The 26781-nt window shown below is 43.0% G+C and overlaps 1 protein-coding gene across 7 annotated transcripts in view; it reads right to left on the reverse strand.

Moving 5' to 3' along the window:
* SCRN2 (secernin 2) overlaps positions 1 to 13805 on the reverse strand; it is an 83279-nt gene extending 69474 nt beyond the window's left edge. For 4 of the 7 annotated variants that reach the window (XM_073683487.1, XM_073683483.1, XM_073683484.1 and 1 more), the window contains exon 1: positions 13698 to 13805. The gene's annotated coding sequence lies outside the window, so the exon portion shown is untranslated. The remainder of the gene's footprint in view (positions 1 to 13697) is intronic. The other 3 variants (XM_073683485.1, XM_073683486.1, XM_073683482.1) reach the window with 1 other exon arrangement.
* Positions 13806 to 26781: the final 12976 nt, after the last annotated feature.

A 26781-nucleotide genomic window follows, 5' to 3' on the forward strand; every position in this document is an offset into this window, starting at 1 on the left:
GGTTTTTCCCTTGTACTGTCTCGTTCGTCTAAGTACTGTGTGTGGGCATATTATTACTTGTCTTCTTTTGTTGTGATCGGGGTCCTTCTCAGGACTAGATTACTTAGGTGCAGGGATCCTCAGGAGGTAGGGGTTACGCTGGCGGCCTGGACCTCTGTACCTTTAACAGTACCTCCAGGTTGAGGGATTAGTCAGGGCCCCAGCTTAGGGTCAGCTTAGGCCCCCTACCTCCAGTATACAGAGACAGCGTGACAGTTATGGAAGCCCAGGTTGCTTTGATAGTAGCCTTCATCCTCTGCATTGTTGGGTCTGGTGTCTCTCATCTTCCTCTTGAGAACACCCCATAGATTCTCTATGGGGTTAAGGTCAGGTGAGTTTGATGGCCAATCAAGCACAGTGATACTGTTATTTATAACCCAGGTATTGGTACTTTTGGCAGTGTGGACAGGTGCCAAGTCCTGCTGGAGAATGAAATTTACATCTCCAAAAAGCTTGTCGGCAGAGGGAAGCATGAAGTGCTCTAAAATTTCCTGCTAGACAGCTGCGCTAACTTTGGTCTTGATAAAACACAGTAGACCTACACCAGAAGATGACATGGCTCCCCAAACCATCACTGATTGTGGAAACTTCACACTAGACCTCAAGCAGCTTGGATTGTGTGCCTCTCCACTCTTCCTCCAGACTCTGGGACCTTGATTTCCAAATGAAAATTGGAACTCTGGGACCTTGTGCAGTGTGTCAATGACTGCCTTCTGGACATCTGTCAAGTCAGCAGTCTTCCCCATGATTGTGGAGCCTACTGAAACAGACTAAGGGACCTTTTCAAATGCTTAAGAAGCTTTTGCAGGTGTTTTTTCTTAATTATTTTAATTTACTGAGATAATGACTTTTGTGTTTTCATTGGCTGTAAGCCATAATCATCAATATTAACAGAAATAAACACATGAAATAGATCACTCTGTAATGACTCTATATAATATATGAGTTTCACTTTTTGTATTGAAGAACTGAAATAAATTAACTTTTTGATGATATTCTAATTTAGTGAGATGCACCTGTATGTTGCTTTCTCTACAACCGATATTTTCAACCCAGTGCTGCCAGCATATGAAGCTTTTCCTGCAAAAACCTGAGTTGCATGCCATGCAGCACATTTACTTTGCATTTAAGGTCTCATTCAGGCATCCGTGCTTGTCATTCATATTCTACCCATGTTTTTCATGGATAGAACTTTTATATTTTATGGCCATGTTCACATGTCTGTTTTGGGTTTCTTTGCCGATTGCCCGCAAGGGTTTTCTCCATTTTTGACAAGATTTGAGGATCAGACTTGTCCAATTAAGTGAATGGATTCAGGAAAAAAATCTGATTTTACTCAGATGCCATTCTTGTGTCCTCCGAGTGCTGTCCATTTTTTATTTTGCATACAACAAAAATGGATGCCACACTGAGGCAAAAAATAGACTCAGAGCAAAACTGGATTGAGCACCCTAATGAAAATGTTTCTTTTTTTCTCATACACAAAAAAAAACATTTGTCTGAACAAGAATTTGGATACTTTTAGTGCTTTAGGGTACCTTCACACAAATGTATTTTCGGTTCGAGTCCACTCAAACCAATGTCAGCCTATATGCTAAAAAAATCGCAACATCCTTTTGTCTGGTCTGATTTAGGACTAGAGTAGTGTGTAAAATTAGCAGGCAGCTCTTGCACCCATCCACTATGCAAATGGGCAAAGATAGGGACATAACTGGTCCTATTACAATTCTACAGCCGTAGGCAGAGTTTTCACAAGCGTATGAAAAATAATCCTTTTCATCACAAAAAACTGACGTTTTTGCATCCATATTATGTTCTGTATGTCCATTTTTCAAATCTGTATTTCATAATTGTCAGTTTTTTTGCATCCATGAGCCACCCTTATGTGTGTTTTGTACATGCGCAGCGTATGGTATTCAGTTATTACATGGCCAATTTAATATAAGGTGCAAGTATAGTTTCCTATCTTTTTTGTTTTTAATTCTTTATGTGAGAAATGATTATATGACATTCAGTTTCCTATCTTAATTGTAATGGATTGATAAAAAACATGAAATAAGGATGGTAATCCATATGACAAGTGTTTTATACATGCATGTGCAGACGTTGAGTATTTGATCAGTATTTTACATCAGTATTTGTAAGCCAAGACCAGAAGTGTGTGAGAAATACCGAAGTGGTGACGTGTTTCTATTACACTTTTCCTCTGAGGACTCATACTCATCTGTGAGGAAAACGGACGAGTGCAATCTGATAAAACACCGGATTGCACTCGGACCAATGTTAATCAATGAGTGACATCTTATCTGCAATTTTTTTCTGAGCTGAAATCGGACTGAAAAAAATCGCAGTATGCTGAGTATTGCCGTGTATATCGGACGAGGCTCGCCAATGCAAGTCAATGGGTGCGTGAAAAAAAATCGCACGGCACTCGAACCATGCGAGTGCTGTCCGATTTTCACACACCCGTCTCCTTGAAAGCCGGCAATTCATCAGCCGCATACTGTAAAATCACAGCGGTACCCAACAATATAAAATAGAGAGAATAGATCTACAGTACACATATACAATATATAGATAGAAAAATGTTAGTCACATACATAATTAGTACAGTGACTGTGCTGATAACTGTACTTGTCATTTATTGTTAAATTAAAGATTTTCTTAAAAAAAAAAATTGGCGTGGGGCCCCCAGTAATTTTACACTCTAGCGGAGGTTAAGCAGACGGCTGGGGAAGATGTTTGAAGCCTGGGAAGGGGGTAATACCCACGGAGCTTCCCAGGCTACTAATATCAGCCTCCAGCTGAATACTTAGCCTTTACTGGATATTAAAATGGGGGACCCTGAAAAAAATTGACGTGGGGTCGCCCTATTTTAACAGCTAGCAAAGGCTAGGCAGACAGCTGGGGACTGATATTAATAGCCTAGGAAGGGGCCATGAATATTGGCCCCCTCTGAGGCTAGAAACAGGAGAACTCAGCCACCCAGGAAATGGCGCATCCATAGATTGCACCAAATCTGGCTCTTAGCCTCCGCTCTGCCCACTGCCGTATCAGTACATGAAAATCAGACAGCACATGGATGTCATCTGTGTGCCATTGATTTTTTACCAGACCCATAGACTTGCATTGACGAGTTTAATTCGAGACTCACATCAAAATCAGACGTGTGATTTTATGCAGACCGCTTGGTCTGCAAAAATACATGAACATGTGAACAGCTCCATAGACTGTAATAGGTACGAGTACTATCTGTGGAAACCATAGACAGAATCCGTACGAAAACAACTTATGTCTGAATAAAGCCTTAGAGAGAAAAACAATGTTTCCTAGCTAGAATGGGTGTGGTGTAAAAGGCATTAAAAAGCACCAAAATGTGTCAGTGTGATAAATGTGGCGATAACGCTATCTTCCTTTGATATAGTGTCTTTTTTGCTTATTTTTGATTTTGGTAATAGACTTTGAAAAGTCCATTGTAAATTGTGCCAAAATGCTGTGTGTGAAGCCAGGTTTAGAATATAAATTTTTAATGCTGGCTTCATAATAATTTTCCAAAACAAAAAAACAGAAGAGTTATTTTAATATTTCAAGGGCGGTCCATTTCTTAACATGTTTTCAGTATAACTGTTCTCATATGTTTGCAGAAACAACATCATTATGCATCAGTAGTTAGAGTAAAAATAAGCTAACAGTGATAGGGCTCGTTAAGTCAATCGTATTAAAGGGAATCAGTCAGCAGGTTTTTGCTATGTATTCTGAGAGCAGTATTATGTAGGGGCAGAGACCCTGATTCCAGCAATGTGAGACTTACTGGACTGCTTGGTGTAGTTTAGATAGAATCTGTTTTCTCTGCTGTAGATGTAACTGTGGTGAGAATGCTGAGCTCTGTATTACCCCGCCCACACCACTTTCTGTGTACACTGAGCAAGCTGCCAATCCCTTGTGGGGGCTGGGATACACAAAATTAGCTGGACTTGTCTGCATATAAGACCTAGTCCTCTGGTCAGAATCTCCAGCTGATAAAACACAGATTATTACAGTGCGCAGCCTAATAAGTGACAGATCCCTGGAATCAGGTTCTCTGCCCCTTCATTTTGCTGCTGTCAGATTAAATGGCAAAAACCTGCTGACAGATTCCCTTTAAATGTCTGTATGCAAAACAGCAAACGGATTGCACACTGACCAATGCAAGTCAATATGGTACTATAATTTATATGAACATTTTTACAGATGCTCCAATGGTCTGCGTGTAAAAAAAAAAAATCACAGCATGTACACTTTTGATCCTTATTCTGGATCAGACTCTCCCACTATAGAGCAGTGGATGCACAAAAAATGGATCACATACGTGTTACCTTGCTTGTATGTCATGCCTTTTTCCACAAATCCATGTCAATCATTAGGATGGAAAACGATATTTGACCTTATGAGGAAGTAGAATGTTTTTTTTCTGTTTATAAACCTGGTAGCGGTACATGACTTTCTAGTCTGACAGCTTCTGTGTGTATGTGTGTGAATGCTTCTTATCTCCTACTTTTCCTATTAGGCTGGCCACCTAATGCACTTTTCCTTCTCTTCTGTGTTGCCAGCTAGGAATAATGTACCAAGGAAAATACACAGGGTGGTCCAAAAGTAGGTGGACATAAAATAATAACATTTATTTTGATTTATATATAAAATTATATTTACTAACACAAGCATAACATTGGCAATTACATTTTATTCTGAACAATAATACAAAAGCCCTTAAATTTCAATGCAGGTGCTCAAACTGTTTTCCATTACAATTTGCACAGCTTTGAAGTCTGCCTGTTACGCTTCAACAAACTTTTTTGCACAATTCTCTTTGGGTATTAATTTCTTGAAATGCATCTCTTATGTAATTTTTCAAATCACTGACACTTTTTGGTTTTCAACTATTCATTAGAATTTCGAGATACTTATCTCCTGTGACTGTTACATCAAAAAATATTGGTCCTAAAACACCAAAACTTGAAATACCACCCCAAACATTGACACCAGGCTCATTTAGTTGTTGCTCTAATGTTAAATGCATGTTCTCCTTATACCAGTAAATACAATATTGTCTGTTAATATGGCTGGATAATTTGAAAGAAGCTTCATCACTCCACGTAATGTTATCTAAAATTACTGGATTTTGTTTGATAAATCTCCCCCTTCATAACCTTATTACACTTTCTGTCCACCTACTTTTGGACCACCCTGTATATGTATAACAATTAGTGATGAGCGAGCACTAAAATGCTCGTGCGCTCGTTGCTCAGGTCAAGCAAATCGTAACGCTCGGGTGCCCAATGTACTGTACGTCAATAGGAAACTCGAGCATTTTTCCGGCTGCCCCTCCTGGAGGTCACCAGGGGGCCTAAAAATTTAGTAAATCAATTGAAACAGTGCTGAAATGACATGGGAGCAGCATGGAATATAAATGCTCCGCCTTTGCGGATGATGTCCTTCTATACATTGCAAGCCCACATATGTCAATTCCATCTATCATGGCAGAAGTGGATCATTTTGGCACATGGTCCAATTTCAAGATAAACACTTCAAAATCTCAGGCTCTCAACGTTTCCTTGCGAACTACCACTCAGGCTATCATCCAATCAAATTTTCCTTTTTCTTGGCCATCACAGGGTATAAAATACTTAGGGTTACGCATACATAGTGATCTTTCTCAACTGTTTGACCTCAATTACAAACCCTTACTTGGTCAAGTCCATAAGGACCTTAATTCATGGACTGTGAAGGATTTCTCATGGTTTGGCAGAGTAAATATATTAAAAATTTATATTTTACCTAGACTGCTTTACCTTTTTAAAACTATCCTGACCAGAATCCCTTTAAATTTTTGGAAACATCTACCTAGTAGCTTTTGTAAGTTCATCTGGCCGACTGGTCGTCCACGTATTCATGATGATATATTAGTCAGGTCTAAACAGATGGGAGGCCTCGGTCTTCCGGATTGTAGAAAATACTACATGGCGGCAGTCCATGCCAGAATATTTGATTATTTTCACCATCAACATGGGAAATTTGGGTTCATATAGCACAAACTATATGTCCAAGGGCATTAACTACACTCCCCTGGAACCCACATCCCTCAGTCCTTAAATTCTCTCAACAATCCTACAGCACATACTGTACAATCCTATCCCTATGATGAGACAATAAGAAGATCTGTCTAATTGACCCACAGGGCCCATTATACCCTATCTCAGACAATCCCACCTTTTTACCGAAGCTATCTTCCAATTGATTTATGGGTAGAAGTAAATATCACCCTCTTCACTTTGCTCATGTACTTTCTAACGCATCTTTAATACCCCTCAATGAGATATTTCAGGACTGCTCTATCCCTCCAAGAGCCGACTATGACTATAGACAATTGCAACATTTCTATTCCCATGTTAGAAAAGATAGACGGCTCAGTAGGGATCTTACAAATTTTGAAAAACTGTGCCTGTCGTCGTCTCCACCCTTGCACTCCATCTCATTGCTCTACAAACACCTAATAGCCCATACTACAACTGTCAGACCACTCTATTGTGATGCATGGGAAAGAGAACTGGACAAATCTTTTGAAGACTCACAATGGGCTAAATGTTTTCAAATTGGTCACAAAACGTCAATTGCAACCAAAGCTCAAGAGACCTCCTTTAAGATCATCTCCAGATGGTACCGGGTTCCCGTATTACTTCATAAGTGGTTTCCTGCAGTATCAGATAGATGCTGGAGATGTGGAGTGGAAGACGGGACGATGACACACATTTGGTGGAGCTGTCCCATAATAAGAGGTTTCTGGACTCAGGTAATTCAGACTATTAAAAAAATGACTGGTCTCGCTGTACCCGACTCTCCTGAATCTCTTTTGTTCTTTATGATCCCAACTAGTCTCACCAAATACAAAAGGTCTTTAATAAGTTACCTTATACAGAAGAATATCATTTCTCATCACTGGAAAAGTACTTCACCTACTCTGGAGGAGTGGTTCTGTGAAATAGCCCTTCTAAATAGGATGAAACATTTGATTGCCCAATCCCCCACTGATTGTGATAGATACTGTGAGACTTGGAGAGACTGGATTGAATTCCAGGAATCCGATGCCTACCGTCTTGCATCAGACTGAAGTCACCCACCCTTTTCTCTGGTGCGCTTCTTCTCTGTCCGGATTGTGCTCCGCGTTGGTTCGCGCCTGGCTGCACTATGTATGGTTTCCATTGGATTTTAGTAACTTCATAATTGCAATACTAATGGCCTAAAATGTTCCCGTCTTCCTTTTTATTCCTATAACTTGATATTTTATTGGACGTTATACTTATATTCTATGAAATATTGATGCTATTGTCCTGCTTATTCTTTTTTTTGTAATTTTGTAATTGAAAATTATTTAACCTTTCAATAAAAATTTAATTTTGAAAAAAAATTATGTGGGTCTTGCATCACAGTCACCCTTGTGATATGGTGGTGGAGGATGAGGAGAATGAGAAGGAGGAGGACAACAGAAAATAGACAAAACCAGGAAGCGTATATACCCATGTCTGAGTATGAAGAGGTGCATGGGAATAGAACCCCCCCCCCCAAAAATCCACTGGATTTGACTTTATGTTCCGCTGCTATCATCCGTTGGTGTTAAGAAGTCAGGCCCAATCCAGCCGTTGTTCATTTTTATAAGAGTCAGCCTGTCAGCATTTTCAGTTGACAGGCGGATGCGCCTCTCAGTTATAATGCTCCCGGCAGCACTAAAAACCCGCTCTGACAAAACGTTTGCGGCAGGGCAGGCCAGGACCTCCAAGGCGTATAGAGCCAGTACATGCCACGTGCTGTCCAGCTTGGATACCCAATAGTTATAAGGCACAGAGGAATCATGGAGGATGTTGGTACGGTCGGCAAGGTACTCCTTCAGTATCTTCCAAAACTTTTCCCTCCTTGTCAGAGTACCCCGCGCATCAGGGCCTTGGTGCTGGGAGGGTCTGAGAAAACTGTCCCACATCTTTGACAGTGTTCCCCTGCCTCTTCTGCATTGTATTTGTGTCTCCCTTGGCTGTACTCCTTGATTGTCCAAGGAACTGTGACCTCTGCCGCCAGCGTTTTCAGATGGAAATTTTTTTAATAATTTCTCAACAAGGGCCTTCTGGTACTGCAACATTTTACTAGACCTCTCCGCCATGGAAAGGAGAGATAGAAAGTTCTCCTTGTAGTGTGGTTCTAGAAGTGGGACCAACCAGTAATTACTGTTGGCCAAAATGTGTACAACCTGAGGTTCACGGGGAAGGCAGAGGAACATAAAGTCAGCCATGTGCGCCAGACTGTCGACAGCCAAGTCTTCCCTGTCCTAACCAAGAGAACGACTGTCCAAGCTCTCCTCCTCATCCTCCCTCTCCTCAGGCCATCCACGCTGAACAGACGACAGGACAATTGTGTGGGTAGTACCATCTGTAGCACAGGAAACCAGCTCCTGTTCCTCCTCCTCTTCCTCCTCCACATTATCACCCAATCCACGTTGGGCTGAGATGAGGCTGGGCTGTGTGGCATCACCATGTTTGGTTCCTTGCTCCATTTCATTGTGCTCCGCCTGCAATGCTTCATCTTTAATTGTGAGCAGCGAGCATTTCAGTAGACAGAGAAGCTGGATGGCGAGGCCAATTATGGTGTCATCACCGTTCACCATCTTGGTGGAGTCCTCAAAGTTTTGGAGAATGGCACAGATGTCTGACATTCATGTGCAGTCATCAGCTCTTATGTGCAGAGGCTGACCTGAATAATGATGGGCGTATTGAAGCTGGTACTCCTCAACAACTGCCCTCTGCTGCTCACAAATCCTTCCCAACATCTGCAACGTTGAGTTCCAATGCATGGTGACATCGCACACGAGTCGGTGAGCTGGAAGCTGCAAACGCTGCTGAAGCACAGTGAGGGCGGCGGAAGCTGTAAGTGACTTTTGAAAATGGGCACACATGCGGCATACTTTGGCAAGCAGCTCAGGCAGATCTGGGTAGGTTTTGAGAAACCGCTGAACTACTAGGTTGAGCACATCGGCCAGGCATAGTACGTGTGCAAGCTTGCCTATTTTTAGAGTAGCCACCAGGTTCCGGCCATTGTCACACACGACCATGCCTGGCTGTGGGTTCAGCGGTGACAGCCACAGATCTGACTGCTTTTTTAAAGCTGTCAACAACTCTGCAGCGGTGTGCGGTTTGTCACCTAAGAATATTAGCTTCAGCACTGCCTGTTGCCACTTGGCCGACGGAGTGCCGCAGTACTTCCATCTTCCGACTGATGTGGTCATTTCGGAGATGGATGTTGAGGAGGAGGAGGTGGTGCAGGAGCTATAGAATGTGGGGGCGACCCTGATTGACCCAGGGCCCGCAATCCTCGGTGTCAGGAGGACGTGTTCCGTCCCAGGGTCCGACAGGGTCCCAGCTTCCACTATATTAATCCAGTGTGCTGTCAGCGAGATGTACTGTCCCTGGCCACAAGCACTTGTCCATGTGTCCGTGGTTAGGTGGACCTTCCCAATAACTACGTTGCTGAGAGCACGGGCTTGTGTAATGCGGGGGTGGCACACCGGGAGAAATAGTGGCGGCTGGGGACCGAATACCGAGGGACGGCCGCCACCATCAGGTTGCGGAAAGATTCAGCCTTCACAAGCCTAAAAGGCAGCATTTCAAGTGCAAGCATTCGAGACATGTGGGAGTTTAGTATAGTAGCCTGTGGGGCGTTGGCTGCGCATTTGCGCCTGCGTTCAAAGGACTGGGGTAGGGAAAATTGAACGCTACGCTGGGACAAGGACGTGGTTGCTGACAATGATGGTTGCAAGTGTGCAACGACAGGTGCAGGGCAGGAGGCATCTTTGCCTGTGAAATGGAAAGAGGATTGGCGTGCACGCACAACAGCGAAACAGGCAGTGGTGTCACCCGCAGACACTGTTTCTGGACCCTGGCATTCGGCCCAACTAGTCCGGTGCTTTGCTGTCATGTGCCTGAGCATACTGGTAGTGGTCAGGCAGGTAGTTTTGCTGCCCCTGCTGATGCTGGCATGGAAGAGGTTGCAAATGGCCTTTTTGGGGTTATGTGGACAGTCTTTAAAATAGAGCCAGACTCTGGAAGACCTAACAGTTGGACTGGCAACTTTCCTCGTGTTGGTGTTCCAGGGAACAGTTGCCCGCCTTCTGTCTATGGCCACCCCGCTGCTTGCTTCTGCCTGTTGTGGTGCTACGACTCCCTCCCTCTCTGTGCTGCTGTCCTCGCTATGCATGTCACCTTGCCAGGTTGGGTCAGTGACTTCATTGTCCACCACCTCATCTTCCACGTACGCACCCTGGGCCTCTTCTTGACTTAGTGGCAATTGTGTCTCATCATTATCATCATCCACCTCTTGTGACAGTTTCCCACCGTCACATTTGTGTGACCGTGGCTGCTCAAATATTTGGGCATCGATACATGCAATCTCCTCTTGCCCCGCTTGAGGGATGGCCAGGCGAGAGGCCCGAATCTATAAATGGAAAAGTGAACAGCTCTTCAGAGTGTCCAAGTGTGGGAACAGTTGTCTTCGGGCACTTGACATGGTGGGAGGAAGGAGGATCAGGGTGAGGAATATGTGGTTCAGACTTGCGGCTACTGAGACTTGACCGTGTGGAAGACAGGATGGTGGCAAACTGACTGGAAGCATTATCTGTGTTATGTTCTGCTACCAGAGCTAAGGAAAGAGAGGAGATCTGTCCCTACGATAGAACTCAGCTGAATCCCTACGATGTAACAGGGAACCTGATCCTGCGATCAGACCTGCTAAAGTCCTAAGCTAGTCTGTACGGAGACCTATAGATGTGGGGAAGGAATCCCTACAAGTACTAAGGACTGGGAGGAATATGGGACACCTCCTAACAGAAATAGTAGCAGACAGACGAACAAACAAAATATATAGAACATAGAGGTCCGTAGACCAAGCAAACTAACAGAGAAAGATACAGAGCACAGGCTAGCTAGAAAGTAGTTATACAATGAAGTCCAGCAAAGCCAGAAGGGCGGAGCAGGATTAAATAGGCCAACAAGGTCATGTGACCAGCAAAGGAAAAAACCTAAGAGCAAGGTTCTAACAATCTGCTATGCAACCAACAACCTTTTCACACTGCTTTGGCTTCAAGAGTGGTGTTCCGCGGCCCCCTAGTAATTGGGACAGGGAGGTAGTTCGACATGATATGGATGTTTGTTGTGCTCCCTCAGCAGGCACAGTTTCATCTTGCCCATAGCCTTGGCCTCTGCGTGCACCATCACTATCACGTCCACTTCCCCGTCCCTTGCCACGCGCCTTGCCCATTTTAAATGGAGTATAAAATTTGGCACGCTCCACAAAATGTCCGTATTATTACATCAGCAATATGGGATCACATGTGATGACCATGGTTTTAGGCAGTGGCCTTGTAGTGTGGTATTGGTCAGCGACCAAGTGTGAATAGGTTCAACAACACACAGCTGGCAGACTTGAAATGGATTGTAATATTTGGCACACTCCACAAAATGTCTGTATTATTACCACAGTTATATGGGATCACGTGTGGCGTTAGAGATATGGTATTGGTCAGCGACTAAGTGTGAATAGGTTGAGCAACACACAACTGGCAGACTTTAACTGGAATGTAATATTTGGCACGCTCCAAAAAATGTCACGATTATTACCGCAGTAATATCGGATTACGTCTTATGATGGACAAGCTTCTCTGCTTCCACAATACAGCAATGCGAATAAAATCCAAAAAATCTGACTGTATTCTAACAAGCAAATGGAGCAGTAAAATGGTGTACTCTATTGCTTTTTAAGTAAATAATCAGGATTAACAGCAAAAAAAAATAGCCCTGATATCTAGGGCTATGGATATCTGTAACAGCAGCAGACAGCACGTGCAATGGACCTTATTCTGTTGTATACACTCTCCACAAACTCTGCCTGCCTAACTCCTGCTATCACCTGGATTAATATATGCAGCTGATTAGTCCTTAGAAGGCCTATTAGTTCAGATGGCTATATATCTTGTTGTGGAATACCTAATATTTCACTAATAAACTGCCAATTCTCTCCCTCACTCAGCAGCACCTCTCCCTACTCTGTCTGTTTCCAGGTTAGACTGAAGAGCATAGGGTCCTGGTCTTATATAGACCCGATAACGCTATGCAGCCAGCCAATCACTGTAATGCCACAACCAACATGGCTACGGCATTACAGTGAGTGGCAGGCAATTCCCGCATGTTTATTCATTATCTAAAGAGTGGCAAACATGCGGGGCGGGGACCCAAGCTCCTGCCCGAGCATCCCGGAAGTACCTGCCGAGCATCTCGAGCAGTGAGATGCTCGGGCGAGTACTGAGCAGTTGCGAGCACGCTCGTGTGGCGCCCCTGAGGGTTCGGTCGCCACAGAGGTCTTGCATCTCATCCAGAGGTGTGGTACCTCACTCTCAGGTAAGGAAGGAGTATGGCTAAGGACCCTAACACCTGCATTCACTACACCACATTTCCGGGGGACAGGGCGAGATTGCTCCTACGGGAGAGCACGGTCCCTGGTCCCTGGCTGGAGTGGGGAGGAACCACTTAGAGAGGGGGAACTATGTAGTGGATGGGTGGAGGACGTAGATCCTGGGAGCACTGGAGTAGGAGCTATAAAAGGAAGGAACCATCTTGGTTCAGGGTCGGAGAAGGAGTTGGAGTTGAGAGGAGAAGTGACAGGAGCAGAGGCTCTGCACGAGCTCTGATCCGGAGGCAGGCCCAGCACTGAGGCCCAAGTCTGGGGAGAGAAGTAGAGGGAGCAGGACGGCTCCAGGAATGAGGTGAGAAGGGACTCTAGGGGTACGGGCCGTGCAGCAAGCCACCCGTACGCCCGCCGCTACTAGGAGGTAGGGGGGTCAGGCCAGAAGAAGGGAACCGGTCCCTCAACTAGCACAGAGCTACAAGGCCCAACTAGGAAACCGGAGGCTGCAGCATTTCAAGTACTGCAGGCCGCAAGTCCACACCAGTACACTAAGAAGGTAGCCGCATAGGACCCAGGGGACGGAACACACGTCGCCCGCCAAGGCCCGAGGACGCCGATAGAAGTGCCACTGGGTGTGAGGTGCAGGGAGCAGGCCAGAGAGAGGACACACAGAAGGGGGTCCTACAAAATACTCCGGAGTTACCTGAGGGTCGACCGAGCCCCTCACTGCGTGAATACAGGACGCCGTGGGCCTCTACACTGGCCCTGTATCTGGAACTGCTACAATTGTGAGTAAAAGACCTGGGACTGCACTATCTGACTCCGTGTCATTACTGACTCCCTGCACTACAACCACCATCATCCATACACGCTGCCCTGAAGCTACACTCTTCCTGTGGGGAGTTACATCATCTTGCTGCACATACCACCAGCTTCAGTGGACTGCTCCGCAGCGGTGGTTCCAAATAACCACATTCCACAGGTGGCGTAGTCGGACTATACATAACAGACACACATAGCCTACCCTGGTTTGACCACCTGGGTCACGGACCGGGTCACCGCCACGGTGACTACAACCCCCAGCATCTACAGGCCCGGCTCCAGGTACCCCACGGCCCAGGGGGCGCGTCACTCACTCATAACAATCTGTTTAATAATAGTGTCTGTATGTAACATTCACTTACCTGCACTATTCCAGCTGCAGCAGGGTGTCTGCTCTGACCTTATAAGAGACGGACGGGCCAGGAGCCATCTGGTGTTAGTGAATACTGCAAAGAATTGTGGGAGTTTCCGTGCGTATGAAAGGTCACAATTAATAGCAGTCAGTGTGGATAGCTCTGAGGTCTTGTTGTGTGATCATGTTATGTGGATCTGCATCAGCATCAGCCTGATGTACAAGGTTTATGTTGAGCAAAATATGGCTTTTTATTTAATGTTATTTTCTTTTGCTGAGGAAAATGACTGCTTAAAATAAACTCCTTTGGATTTTTTTGCATCTAGCAAAGACTCATTTTGAAAATCCCATGCTTCACATATGGTGTCAGAAGCGGGATTTCTTTTTGACTATTGCTCTAAGTACTCACATTTAAATCAAATATAAGGAGTTATGTACAAGACCGGTTCCTGGCGTACTACACCAAAATAAACTAAATGCTAAGCGATATAACAGAATAAGAAATGTACAGACAGAGGTTCAGGGAACTCAAGTATTGCTACACCGATAATACAAGAGAGGTCTTTACTCGCTTGCAAGACTTATATGAAGTGGATGAAACCAGACACTAAATCCAATGAAGAAATCAGTGAAGCTTGAGCAGTTTCTACACATTCTTCCAGCACGTTAGGCTATGTGCCCACGATCCGTAATAACAGCTCACCTGCGCTGCGTCCAAAGCGCTGCATTCTACATTAGAAGCACGGTGGATGGATTTATAGAAATCCCATGCCCACTGTGCTTCTATTTGACGCCGCATAAACTCACCGGCGGCACGACAGCATGTAAATTTCTGTTGCTGAGACGTTAATCTCCGCAACAGAAACGTCCCCAATAGAATGTATAGGGTGCGGTAACTCCGCATGTGTTCAGTGAAGACATGAGGATTTACCTGCATGATAGGACGCAGCAAAAATATGCTACGTCCATGCTATAGCCTGATCGTGGGTACATAGCCTCAGTGTTTGGATTAAAAAAACAGACCCAAAAATGCTGACAAAACCCTTTCTTTAGTAGAAGACTTTCTGCTTGCAAAAAGTTTTAAACAGAATATCCAGACCGTCCAGAATGTTCTTTGGGAGAAGATGTCCAGACACCAGGACCCCGTTTAAAATAGCCTAAGGTGACAAAACGTGTTATATCTCTCATGAGAAAGGACTTGTTGCTAAGTTGCACACAATGATCCAAAGCAGTGGGACAAATGCTTGCCATTTTTGTTATTTGCTTATCGTGAAGTGCCACAAAAATCCACATGGTTTAGCCAATTCAAATTGTTATATGGTAGACGATCCAGGGGACCCTTGGATATTATCAGAGAATTATGGGAAGGTAAAACTGATCATCAGCAGCAAAATGTGGTTAAACATGTGTTACAAATGAGAGAGAAACTAATGAAATAGATTCAGGTAGCTCACGATAATGTCCATAAAGCCAAAAGCTATAAAAAGAAATGGTATGATCAGCCAGAAATCAATTAAAGTAGGGGATAAAGTTCTCCTCTTCCTAGCAGTGAAAATAAATTGATGGCAAGGTGACAAGGGCCTTATAGGGTTGCTAGACAAACTGGACCTGTAGACTTTGAAATTGAAACTCCAGACAAAAAAAAACAAGAAGTAAGGTTTATCAAGTTAATTTATTGACACAGTGGCTTGAACCAAAGCGCAACATCGCTTGTACTATTGTTACAGAGTCTTCAAAATATATGTCTGTAGAAATGTATGATTTCTTAAAGGGAATCTGTCACCCCCTGGGCGATATCAGACCTTTACTATGGCCATACAGGGTATAGAAAAGTAAATCTATACATTCCTGTATGGCCCATAGTAGAGCTCTGATTGCAGAGAAAAGCACTTTAATCAATTCTTTTTTCCACAGGCTTGGCGTCCAGGGGACACTAAGCAATCCCCACCTATGTGCTTATTATTCCCCGAAATCACCGCCTCTCTGCTTAATTATCATATCCCCCACCCTCCCTTGCACGTCACAGGGCCCTGTGACGTGCACTGTGCCCCCTGACTTCCAGGAATGTGCAAATCTTTGCTTCATCCCGGCCTCGTCTACCTGTACTCTGCGCCGCAGGTTTGTATTGCGCAGGCGCCGGAAAGTGACAGTGACCCCCCAGCGCCTGCGCAATAGAAACCCGAGGCGCAGAGCACAGGTAGACGGGGCCGGCATGAAGCAAAGATTTGCACATGCCTGGAAGTCAGGGGGCACAGTGCACGTCACAGGGCCCTGTGACGTGCAGGGGAGGAGGGAATATGATAATTAAGCAGAGACGCTGGGATTTGGGGGAATAATATGCACATAGGCGGGGATCCCCCGGATGCCAAGCCAGTGGAAAAAAGAATTGATTAAAGCGCTTTTCTCTGCAATCAGACCTCTGATATGGGCCATACAGGTAAGTATAGATTTACTTTTCTATACCCTGTAATGGCCATAGTCGAGATCTGATATCTCCCAGGGTGTGACAGATTCCCTTTAAACAATTCTGCAAAGTGGTCAGATGTAACCTTGAATCCAAAGTTATCTAAGGAGTGACTTGAGAAATTTTATTAGGTCAAGTTCACGTTTTTGGTAGTCAGCCAGGTCGTGTGTCTTTGATTTGTCATGAAATAATTACTGCAAATCATGCTCCAAGTAGACAGAAACCTTATGAGATACCAGAAAAATTAAAGAATATAGAAGAAAATGAAGTTAAGGAAATGCTGAGACTGGGTGTCTTTGAACAGTCAAAAAGTCCTTGGTCCGTAGTGATGGGTGGGAAAAAAGATTGAACCATACAATTTTGTATAGATTTTCAGAAAATTAATGCTATATCCCATTTTGACAGTTACCCTATGCCTAGCATTGATGACTTAATTCATAGACTGGGAAGAGCAGCTTATATCTCTACCGCAGATTTGTGTAATGGTTCTTGGCAAATTCCCCTTAATCCCATTACCCCCGAACCTCTTTTCATGTTCATGACCAAGCCAAATTTTACAATTCTGACCAGTGTCACTTTATGAGGTAATTACTCTGGTACGCTTCAACAGATCCCAGTGATTCTGAGACTGTTTTTTTCGAGAGATGTTGTACTTCATGATAGTGGTAACATTTGTTTGATATAACTTGCGTTAATTTGTGAAAATATGGGAAATTTGGCAAAAATGTAGAAAATGTAGCACTTGTCAAACTTTACATTTTTTATATCCTTAAACCAGTTAGTCATGCTGTACAAAATAACTTATAAATAACATTTCCCATATGTCTACTTTACAGCTGCAACATTTTTTAAACAAATTTTTTTTATTAGGAAGTTAGAAGGATTAAAAGTTGATCAGTAATTTCTAATTTTTCCAGCAAAATTTGCAAAACAATTTTTTTAGGGACCATATCACATTTGAAGTGACTTTGGGGGGCCTATATGACAGAAAATACCCAAAATGACACCATTCTAAAAACTGCACCCCTCAAACTGCCTAAAACCACATCGAAGTTTATTAACCCTGCAGGTGATTCACAGAAATTAATGCAACACGGAAGGAAACAAAAATTTTACTTTAGCCCCACATTTTTTATTTTCACAAGGGTAACAGGAGAAAATGGACAACAAAATTTGTTGTGCAATTTCTCCTGAGTATGGTATGCCGATACCCCATATGTGGGGGAAAACTACTGTTTGGGTGCACGGCAGGGCTTGGAAGGGAAGGAGCAGTTTGACTTGTTGAATGCAAAAATGGCTGGAATTGAGAATGGCTGCCTTGTCTCGTTTGGAGAGGCCTGATGTGCCTAAACAGTGGCAAGCCCACACAACTGACCCCATTTTGGAAACTAGACCCCTCAAGGAATGTATCTAGATGTGTGGTAAGCACCTTGAACCCCCCAGGTGCTTTACAGAAGTTTATAACGTAAACCCATAAAAATAAAAAAATAAATTTTACCACAAAAATGTTTTTAGCCCCAAATTTTTTATTTTCACAAGGATAGCAGGAGAAAATGGACCCCAAAATTTGTTGGGCAATTTCTCCCGAGTACACCAATATCCCATATGTGGTCGAAAACGAAAACTACTTTTGAGGCACAGTGCAAAGCTCAGAAGGGAAGAAGCGCCATATTAGAGATTTTGCTGGAATGGTTTAAGGATGCCATGTGACATTGGCAGAGCCCCTAAGGTGTCAGAACAGTAGAAACCCCCCATTAGTGACCACATTTTATAAGCTACATCCCCCAATGAATTTATCTAGGGGTGCAGTGAGCATGTTGACACCAGATGTGCCTCACAGAATTTTATACCATTGGGTGGTGAAGTAAGAATAATTACATTTTTACCACTAAAAATTTTGTTTTAGACCCAAGTTTTTAATTGTTTTTAAGGGCTAATAGGAAAAAATGGACCTCGCAGTTTGTTGTGCAATTTCTCCTGAGTGCACCAATACCCTACATGTAGTCGGGAAATACTTTTCAGGCACAGTGCAAAGCTCATAAAGGAAAGAGGGCCATATTATACTGCAGTGCAGATTTTATTGTTATGGTTTGTGGGTGCCATGACTCACTGGGAGAGCCCCTGAGGTGCCAGAACAGCAGAACACACCATAAGTGACTCCATTTTAGAAACTACACCTCTCAATGAATTCATCTAGGGGTGCAGTGAACATATTGACACCACGTGTGTGTCACAGAATTTTATACCATTGGGCAGTGAAGAAAAAAATAATTTAATTTTAACCACAGTTTTAGTCCCAGATTTTACATTTTCATACGGGAAAATGGGTAAAAATAGCACCAAAATTTGTCACACAATTTCTGCTTGTAGAAATACCCCATATGTGGCTGTAGAGTACTGATTATTCACACAGCGAGACTCGGAAAGGACAGAGCTCTATTTGCCTCCTGGTGCGCAGATTTTCATAGAATAGTTTGCAGTCTCCATATACAAAACCACTAAGTTCCAGAAGCCTCCCTTCAAGAGACCCCATTTTGAAAATTATACCCTTTTGGGAAATTATCTACAGGTGTAGTGAGGATTTGACTCCATGGGTGTGAAAATTGCAAATTTGATATTGTTGTGCCAGTACGCTGTAGTTCCCAGCTCGTGCTTCTGAACACATGCACCCGTAAATTAGGCGGGCTCTCATCGCTACAGAAATGCTAACCATGTGGATGCTAAATGTGGTTTAGGCACACTGTGTGGCTCAGAAGGGAGAGAAGCACTTGAATTTTGGAGTGCAGAATTTGCTTAATTTATTTTGGGGGATGAGGAGCCATAGAGCTTTTCCAGAGCCTTTCTGCTTCCAATAATGTGGAAGCCCCCTATATTTCCGTTAACAGATGACGGATCTGAGTGGAGACTTGCTTTTTTTTTGGATTGAGTTGAAGCTTTCGTTGGGACCATTTTACATAACATTTGGGATAATATTTATCCTGCACTCTACGTTGAGCACTTACATCAGGGTTGCCATATAAATTTCTGAATGACATTATTCAGATGACACGCCCAACCGGTCCATTCACTATAATGAGGCAGCAGAGTTACTCTGGGTTATATCTGACCTCTGTTCAGCGGTGTCCTTTTCAGAAGTACACAAAACTGTCTGATTGCGCTTCTATTTCACGCCTAAAAAGACGGACACCACTGGATCATAGGCCAGACGGCGTCCACAGTGTCTCCATGTGCCTCATTATAGGGAATCTTCCACTGGAGGTTCCATCTGAATCACATATTTCAAGGACTTACCCAATGGAAACGCTCAGTGTAGAGTGCAGGATAAATGTGAGCCGTGTCTCACTGCGATCTTTGGGAGGCAGAATGAACAAATCAACAGCAGGTCAATAATTAGTTTTGTTTGTCACGCCGTTCTTCGTTGGCTATAAGTGACAAGACTACTTTATTCGAGTCGTGCGATTACAGCGATACCAGGTTTATATAGTTTTTTTTATGTTTGGCTGCTGTCACACACTAAAAGACGCTTTTTTTTGCAAAAACTAGTTTTTGTATTGCCATATTTTGAGACCTATAACTTTTCCATATTTCTGCTGACAGAATCATGTGAGGGCTTGTTTTGTGCAGGACGAGTTGACGTTTTTATTGGTACTATCTTCGGTCACAACATTTTTTGATCGCTTTCTATTCCGATTTTTGAGAGGCAGAATGAACAAAAATCAGCAATTCTGGAATTGGTCTTTTGTTGTTTTTATGCCATTCCACGTGTGGTAAAATTGATAAGGCAGCTTTATTCTTCTGGTCAGTACGATTACCGTGATGCCACATTTATATAATTTTTTTATGTTTTGGTGCTTTTATACAATAAAAACTATTTTATAGAAAAAAATAATTTTTTTGCATCGCTTTATTCTGAGAGCTGTAACTTTTATTTTTCCACTGATGGAGCTGTAAGGCAGCTAGTTTTTTGTTGGATAAGATGACGTTTTCACTCTTCGGCGGTATAATGAAAAAGCATTTTTTTTTGCCTCGTTTTTTTTTAATTTATTTTTACCGTGTTCACTGAAGGGGTTAACCAGTGTGACAGTTTTATAGGTCAGGTCGTTCTGGATGCAGCGATACCAAATGTGTACTTTTTAGTTTTTTGTTTCATAAAAATATTTATGGTTACAGTATATATATATATATATATATATATATATATATATATATATATATATATATATATATATATATTTATTATTTTGTGATTTTTTAAAAAAAAAAACACTTTTTTTTTTACTTAGTCCCTCAATGGGACTTTCACTTTCAGCATTCTGATGGCTGTTATAATGCACTGCAATGAACCAGCATCGCAATGCATTATAACTTTCAGCCTGATCTCAAACAAACTTATTAAATCATGCTCTGACCATGGTTTGACAAGCTTGCTAGAGCCTGGTGACCCAGATATCGGACGACCTCGGGTCCCCATGTCAACAATCGGACCCTCGTGATGATGTCCTCTCCCTGCCTTCTAAATGCGGTGATTGATATCCATCGCAACATTTAGGGGGTTAAACTGCTGGAAGTGTAGCACCCTGAGGATTCGGCTGCTACAGGGGTATTACACCTCAAGCCAGAGGTGTGGTATTCCACTCCCGGGTAAGGATGGAGTGTGGAACTGAGCTCAGTAGGCTGCATGCACTACACACATCCCATTTCCGGGGGACAGACCAATGGTACTCCCACTAGAGAAATGTGCAGGTACGACAGTGTCTGTCCCTGGCTGGAGTGGGAGGGGGGTGGAACATCCCAGTAGTGTAGGGGCAGATAGGGGGAGCAGTCTGGGTAATGCTAGGAGCTCATTGGGTGCTGGTCACCTGAGCTCACACATAGAGGGAGTATATAAGGTGGGAACCATCTTAGAACAGGGTCTTTTGTAGAGGTTTGGTCAGACAAGCAGAACAGCTCAGCCAGCTCCAAGGCCAAGAGAGAGAGAGAGAGGAGAAAGAAGGACCCAGAGGGGGAGAAGAGGGAACTCCAAGAACCCAAAATTAGACCAGAGGGTGAAGAGTTGGCACAAGGGTACCGGATCCCAAGCTGGTGGAGGGCCCTAATCCTTAGCCAGAGACCGGAGGTCGTGGGCAGGATCTGCCACGACCACCCACTAAATCCACCCGGAAGGCAAACCAAGAATAGGGTCAGGGAACCCAGAGACAAGGGTTTACCAACAAGAGGCCCGAGGGAGCCGGACTTAGGTGGATCCCTGGTGGGGAAGGCCAGAGAGAAGGACAAGTCAGAAAGGGAGCTCAGGACCACGCTCCAGAATCACCTGGGGGTTGGCCGAGTCCAGGACCTGGTGGACGCAGCACGGCTCGGGTGGTCACTCAAGGCCGGAGTGACCAACACAAAAGCAGTAAGTAAAACCCTGAACTGCACAGCCCGACTCGGAGTCTTATTACCACTCTCACTGCACCACCACAACCACCACCCTCTACAACTGACCCCCCTGAGGCTATACCCCTCCCGTTGGGGGTTATACTACCTGAGCTGCACACACACCACCAGCCTCAGCGGACCCTGCTGCAGCGGCGGCCGTAGTGACCGCAAATCAACGGGTGGCGTAGTCGACACTAAAGAACATCCAGTGACATCTGTAGGACTGCCACACACTGAGCTTGACACCCTGGGCACGGACCGGGTCACCGCCACTCGGAGACTACAACCCCCATCTGATCCGGCTCCGGGTATCCCCCAAACAACACTGGCCCAGGGGGCGCGTCAGAAGCGCCTTGGGCACAGCTCCTGGCAGTGAGAGCCGGGTGTCAGCTAAACACCTGTTGGCGATCGCCTGCGCATAGCTGCTGTGCGCCAGGAGATCGCCATGACTTGTATATATACTTCATTGGTCGGGAAGTCCTTCTCTTCCATGACATACAGTACATATACTGCAAATGTCAGGAAGTGGTTGAAGAGAAGTCAAAAGAAAAAAAATGCTTTTGTGATGCCTAGTGGTTTGTATCAGTTCAAAAAATATGTTATTTGGTCTTCATGATGCTCCTGCTACTTTTCAGTGAGCTATGGACCTACTCTTAAAAGATCATACTGAGTACAGTACTACTTATCTAGACAATTTTGTAATCTTTAGCAGATATTGGAAAGACCATTTGAATCACTTAAGAAAGGTAATAGATAAAAATTGAGAAGGCTGGTTTCATCATTAATCCACATACATGTGCTTTGGGATTTAAAGAAACAAAGTACCTTGGATTTATTGTGGGCAATGGTAAAGTGAGGCAAGACATTTCCAAAGTACAAGTCATCAAATCTGCTGGTATGCCAACCACAAAAAATAGTCTGGTCTTTTTTGGTTCTTGTTGGGTACTACATATATTTTGCTCCAGACTTTGATGATTTAGCTGCTCCCCTAACTGACCTTACTAGAAAGAACAAGAAAGAGGATGTGGTATGGACAAAACAATGAACTAGCTTTTAAAGGGAATCTGTATATAGCCTATTAATATGGACATACAGGTGATAGAAATGTTAAACTAGTCCTACCTGTATGCCTCATATTAGCGTCTTGGTGTTGAGAAATATTAATTTCTTTTTTTTATGCTAATGAATTCTTCCAAGTGATGCTTTCAATCTGCGCAAGCGCTGCCCACTAGTTCCGACCAGTGGGGGGGGGGGGGGGGCGCGTGCGCAGATTGAGAGCATCACTTGCCGATAGAGGCTACTGTGCATGCGCTGCCAGCAGTGCTATTTTTTTGGAGCCAAATTTATTTTTTATTTTTTTTAAGATCACAACATTAAATGTGCATTTATTTAAAATAGGAGGCAGGTAAGTTCAGTGACCTGTCATTTAAGCCCAGAATGATGATGATGAGGCCAGAGCACCAAAAAAAAGCCCTGCCCACAGGCCCGCCCCAGAGCACAAGCATTTCATTAACTCAAAACTGCAAACACAAATTAAACAAGAACTATAAGACGGATTTCATCAACCCAGGTATTATTTTAATCAGTGTAATGGCGCCAACCTGACAATGCCTGTAATTTACTTAACAAAATCTTGATGACAGGTTCGCTTTAAGTAGAAAAATCTCATTGTGAACAAAAACACTCCACTATAGAGAAGGAATGCTAGCAATTAAGTGGGCTTTGGAGGCATTGCACTACTATTTGTTACGCCAGGCCCCACTATCAGTATTTTTTCTCAGGAGTAGGAGAGAAAATACTGACCGAATACTGACCAAATACTGATAGTGGGGCTGTGGCCTTAGGAAGAGAGTTTACCTTAGTAACAGATCATCATCCTCTTACCTGGATCCATACCATGAAAGACAAATGTCAGAATTACAAGATAGTATTTAGCGTTACAGCCATTTAAATTTCAAATAAGATATCGATCAGGGAAGGAGCACCAGAATGCAGATCATTTATCCAGGTATGGTGCTGAAGTAAAAGCTGTCTGAGGAAAGGAAAGCTACCTCTTAAGGAGGGAGGAATGTGAAGTAGAACATTTTTATGTCTGTAAACCTGGTAGTGGCACATGACTTTCTAGTCTGACAGCTTTTTCTGTGTGAATGTGTGTGGCTGGCCACCTAATGCACTTTTCCTTCTCTTCTGTGTTTCCAGCTAGGAACAATGTACCAATACCAAGGAAGAAAAAAAAAAAAATATATATATATATATATATATATATATATATATATATATATATATATATATATATATAACAATCTGTTTAATAATACTGTCTGTATGTAACATTCACTTACCTGCACTATTCCAGCTGCAGCAGGGTGTCTGCTCTGACCTTATAAGAGACGGACGGGCCAGGAGCCATCTGGTGTTAGTGAATACTGCAAAGAATTGTGGGAGTTTCCGTGCGTATGAAAGGTCACAATTAATAGCAGTCAGTGTGGATAGCTCTGAGGTCTTGTTGTGTGATCATGTTATGTGGATTTGCATCAGCATCAGCCTGATGTACAAGGTTTATGTTGAGCAAAATATGGCTTTTTTATTTAATGTTATTTTCTGTTGCTGAGGAAAAGGACTGCTTAAAATAAACTCCTTTGGAATTTTTTGCATCTACTCAGTTTTGAAAATCCCATGCTTCACAGACCTTTATTACTATTCAATCATTCATATAAAAATCAAATGTCACATGGATGTGCAAAATGGACATATAGACAATATGGGTATGAAAAATGAACATTGGAATACAATATGAAAAAATGATGTACAGAACACACGTTTTTACAGATGTAAAAAGGTCATTTTTTTAGGACAAAAACCGGACAATTTTGCATACGCTCATCTGAACCCGGCATTATATGTATCATGGTGTTCCTGGTTGGCCAGATTTACACATGCTGTGTTTGATCCATATATGCACATTCTGCATGTGTGAATCCAGCCTTGTGTGAGAATAGTGCATGTCAATGTGGTTTAAAAGTCAAATTCATATGCATTGGATTAAGGCCTCTTTTAGAAGTTTACTTTTTTTAAGGATAGAACACATATACATTTTAATCTATGGGAATGTTCGCTTTTTTGTGAACTGATTGTTTTTTGTTTCCTTTCTTTTCTTAATAACAAACGTCTGATTATGATCTGATTTGTGGATCAAAATCACCTATTCAAGTCATCGGTTTGTGTAAAAAATGATGAGCATGTAAATGACACAGTATTTTCCCATCAGCTCTCAGCTCATCAGTTCATATTACATCTAAACTAGATGAAGCTTCTTCTGTTTTACTTACAGTCTGGGTAAATGTGTGGCTCCTGGTGATGCTCATCATACAACAGTCCTATCCCAGGATCACACCCGCAGAGACCACAAATCTCACAGGAGACGCTGATTCATGGATTATCTCGACGCCTGTTGAGGAGCCGATTGAGACCCAAGCTCCTGCTCCCTCCCTGTGTCTGCCCCAACAAAACACACAAACTCATCACAAATCATACCGATTTTTTTTTATTAGTATTCGTGTTCTTAATGTCATCACAAATTTATCATTTTCAACATCATGAGATAGATACATCAACTGATGAGTTGACGTGAAGGTCCAGAGGCATTATTTGGGCCCCAAAGGAAAATGTGCAGCAAACACCCCCCACATCTTACGCGTTATTTGTGTGTAGGACATTTCTGCACTCCCTATAGTTAAACCCCTGGAAAAGACTAAGTAGAGATCCTGGAAAGCAACAGTCAGGTAGGTATGCATCCAAAATTTCCACAGAGGAGATTAATACATACCAACATCTTGGTTAGCAAAAATAGGAACTTTTAAGTCCTTCCCCAAGGATTGCCCAACAATGTACAGGGTGTGGGGGGTTGAGCTAAAATCTTCCTGTTTTCAGACTGCATGCCTAAATTTTCCTGGATTACTTTAGCAATTAGTTTGGCCTTGCTTTATACTGAGGGTAGTTTCACATTTTAAACCTATAGGGCACAGAACGAATACAAATTGCTTGTGATTTGCTTAACCATTTAATTGGTTCCTATTTTTACTTCAGGTCAAGTCCTCTTCATAAAGAGGCTTTCTGCTTTAGAGAACCACTTGCATATACCCGATTAGGGAATCCTGAATTAGCAGAGAGGGGTTATCATTCAGGATCTTCATCTCGAGTGGAGAACATCAGGGGCATAACTTAAAATTTGTGTGACAGCCCCAATGCAAAATCACCAACTGGGCCCCCCAACTATCACAGGTCTTTAATAGTATTGGTCTGCTCTTATGGCCAAAACTTCATAGCCCACAATTCCTGTCCCTGTAGATCATTTACCCAGAGTGTCTTTCATTCTGGAGGACCTGATTTGTCCTGAATCATACAGACAATCTGTTGATTCGAATGGGCACTATGTAATGCTTAGCATTCCCCCGGGTGGCGCTGCAAGGTAATTTAACAAGTACTGCTAGGTTTCCCCATAATTTCCCTGCTGATTGTTGGGGTTTCCAGCAAGAGGGACTCTTTAAGATCACTTTACTGTCAAGAAACTCTTCTAACATGTAGATATTGTCCAAAGAGAATGACTTTATTATTATTGCTATTACATACAAAAGATTAATCTTTGGGGACACAGTAAAGGATGCGAGCTTTTAACTTAAAAGATTAAGACTACCTATAAATACAGCCTATTTACAATGCACTAACAATGGGATGAACTACAATGGATCCACCATCAGTCTCCTGGATGGTAAATGAAGTATGGCTATATCCGGACGTCCATCATCATCTCACATTGTTATGAGCGGAATTCTTCAAGTCACACGTAAATCATAATAAAATACATAAGATTAGTTACTGGCCATATCCCACTCCAGGCCTCCCGCTGGACTGGTTCTAATAAATAATATAAACCCATAACAGCTGGACAGGAGACTTAGCAATGAAGAAAAAGAAGGATTTGACTTGCATTGTATTCACATCCAATTTATGCAGCAGCTTTTTAGATTTTCCGTAACTTTGAATCCTGTGTCGTGTAGACCCCTATTTATGATAATGACGGCCCTCCTGAGTCCCGGGTCTTAGCAACAAAGAACTTCTATGTAAGAGCATCATATAGATTAAAGCTTCCTTTAAGCCACTGAAAGACTGATGCACAAATTAATGTAAAGACACTTGTACAATGCCAAACATG

The sequence above is a fragment of the Phyllobates terribilis genome, unplaced genomic scaffold (genome assembly GCF_046119375.1).
Source record: "Phyllobates terribilis strain yellow unplaced genomic scaffold, ASM4611937v1 Scaffold_5__5_contigs__length_657084704, whole genome shotgun sequence".
Taxonomy (NCBI): domain Eukaryota; kingdom Metazoa; phylum Chordata; class Amphibia; order Anura; family Dendrobatidae; genus Phyllobates; species Phyllobates terribilis.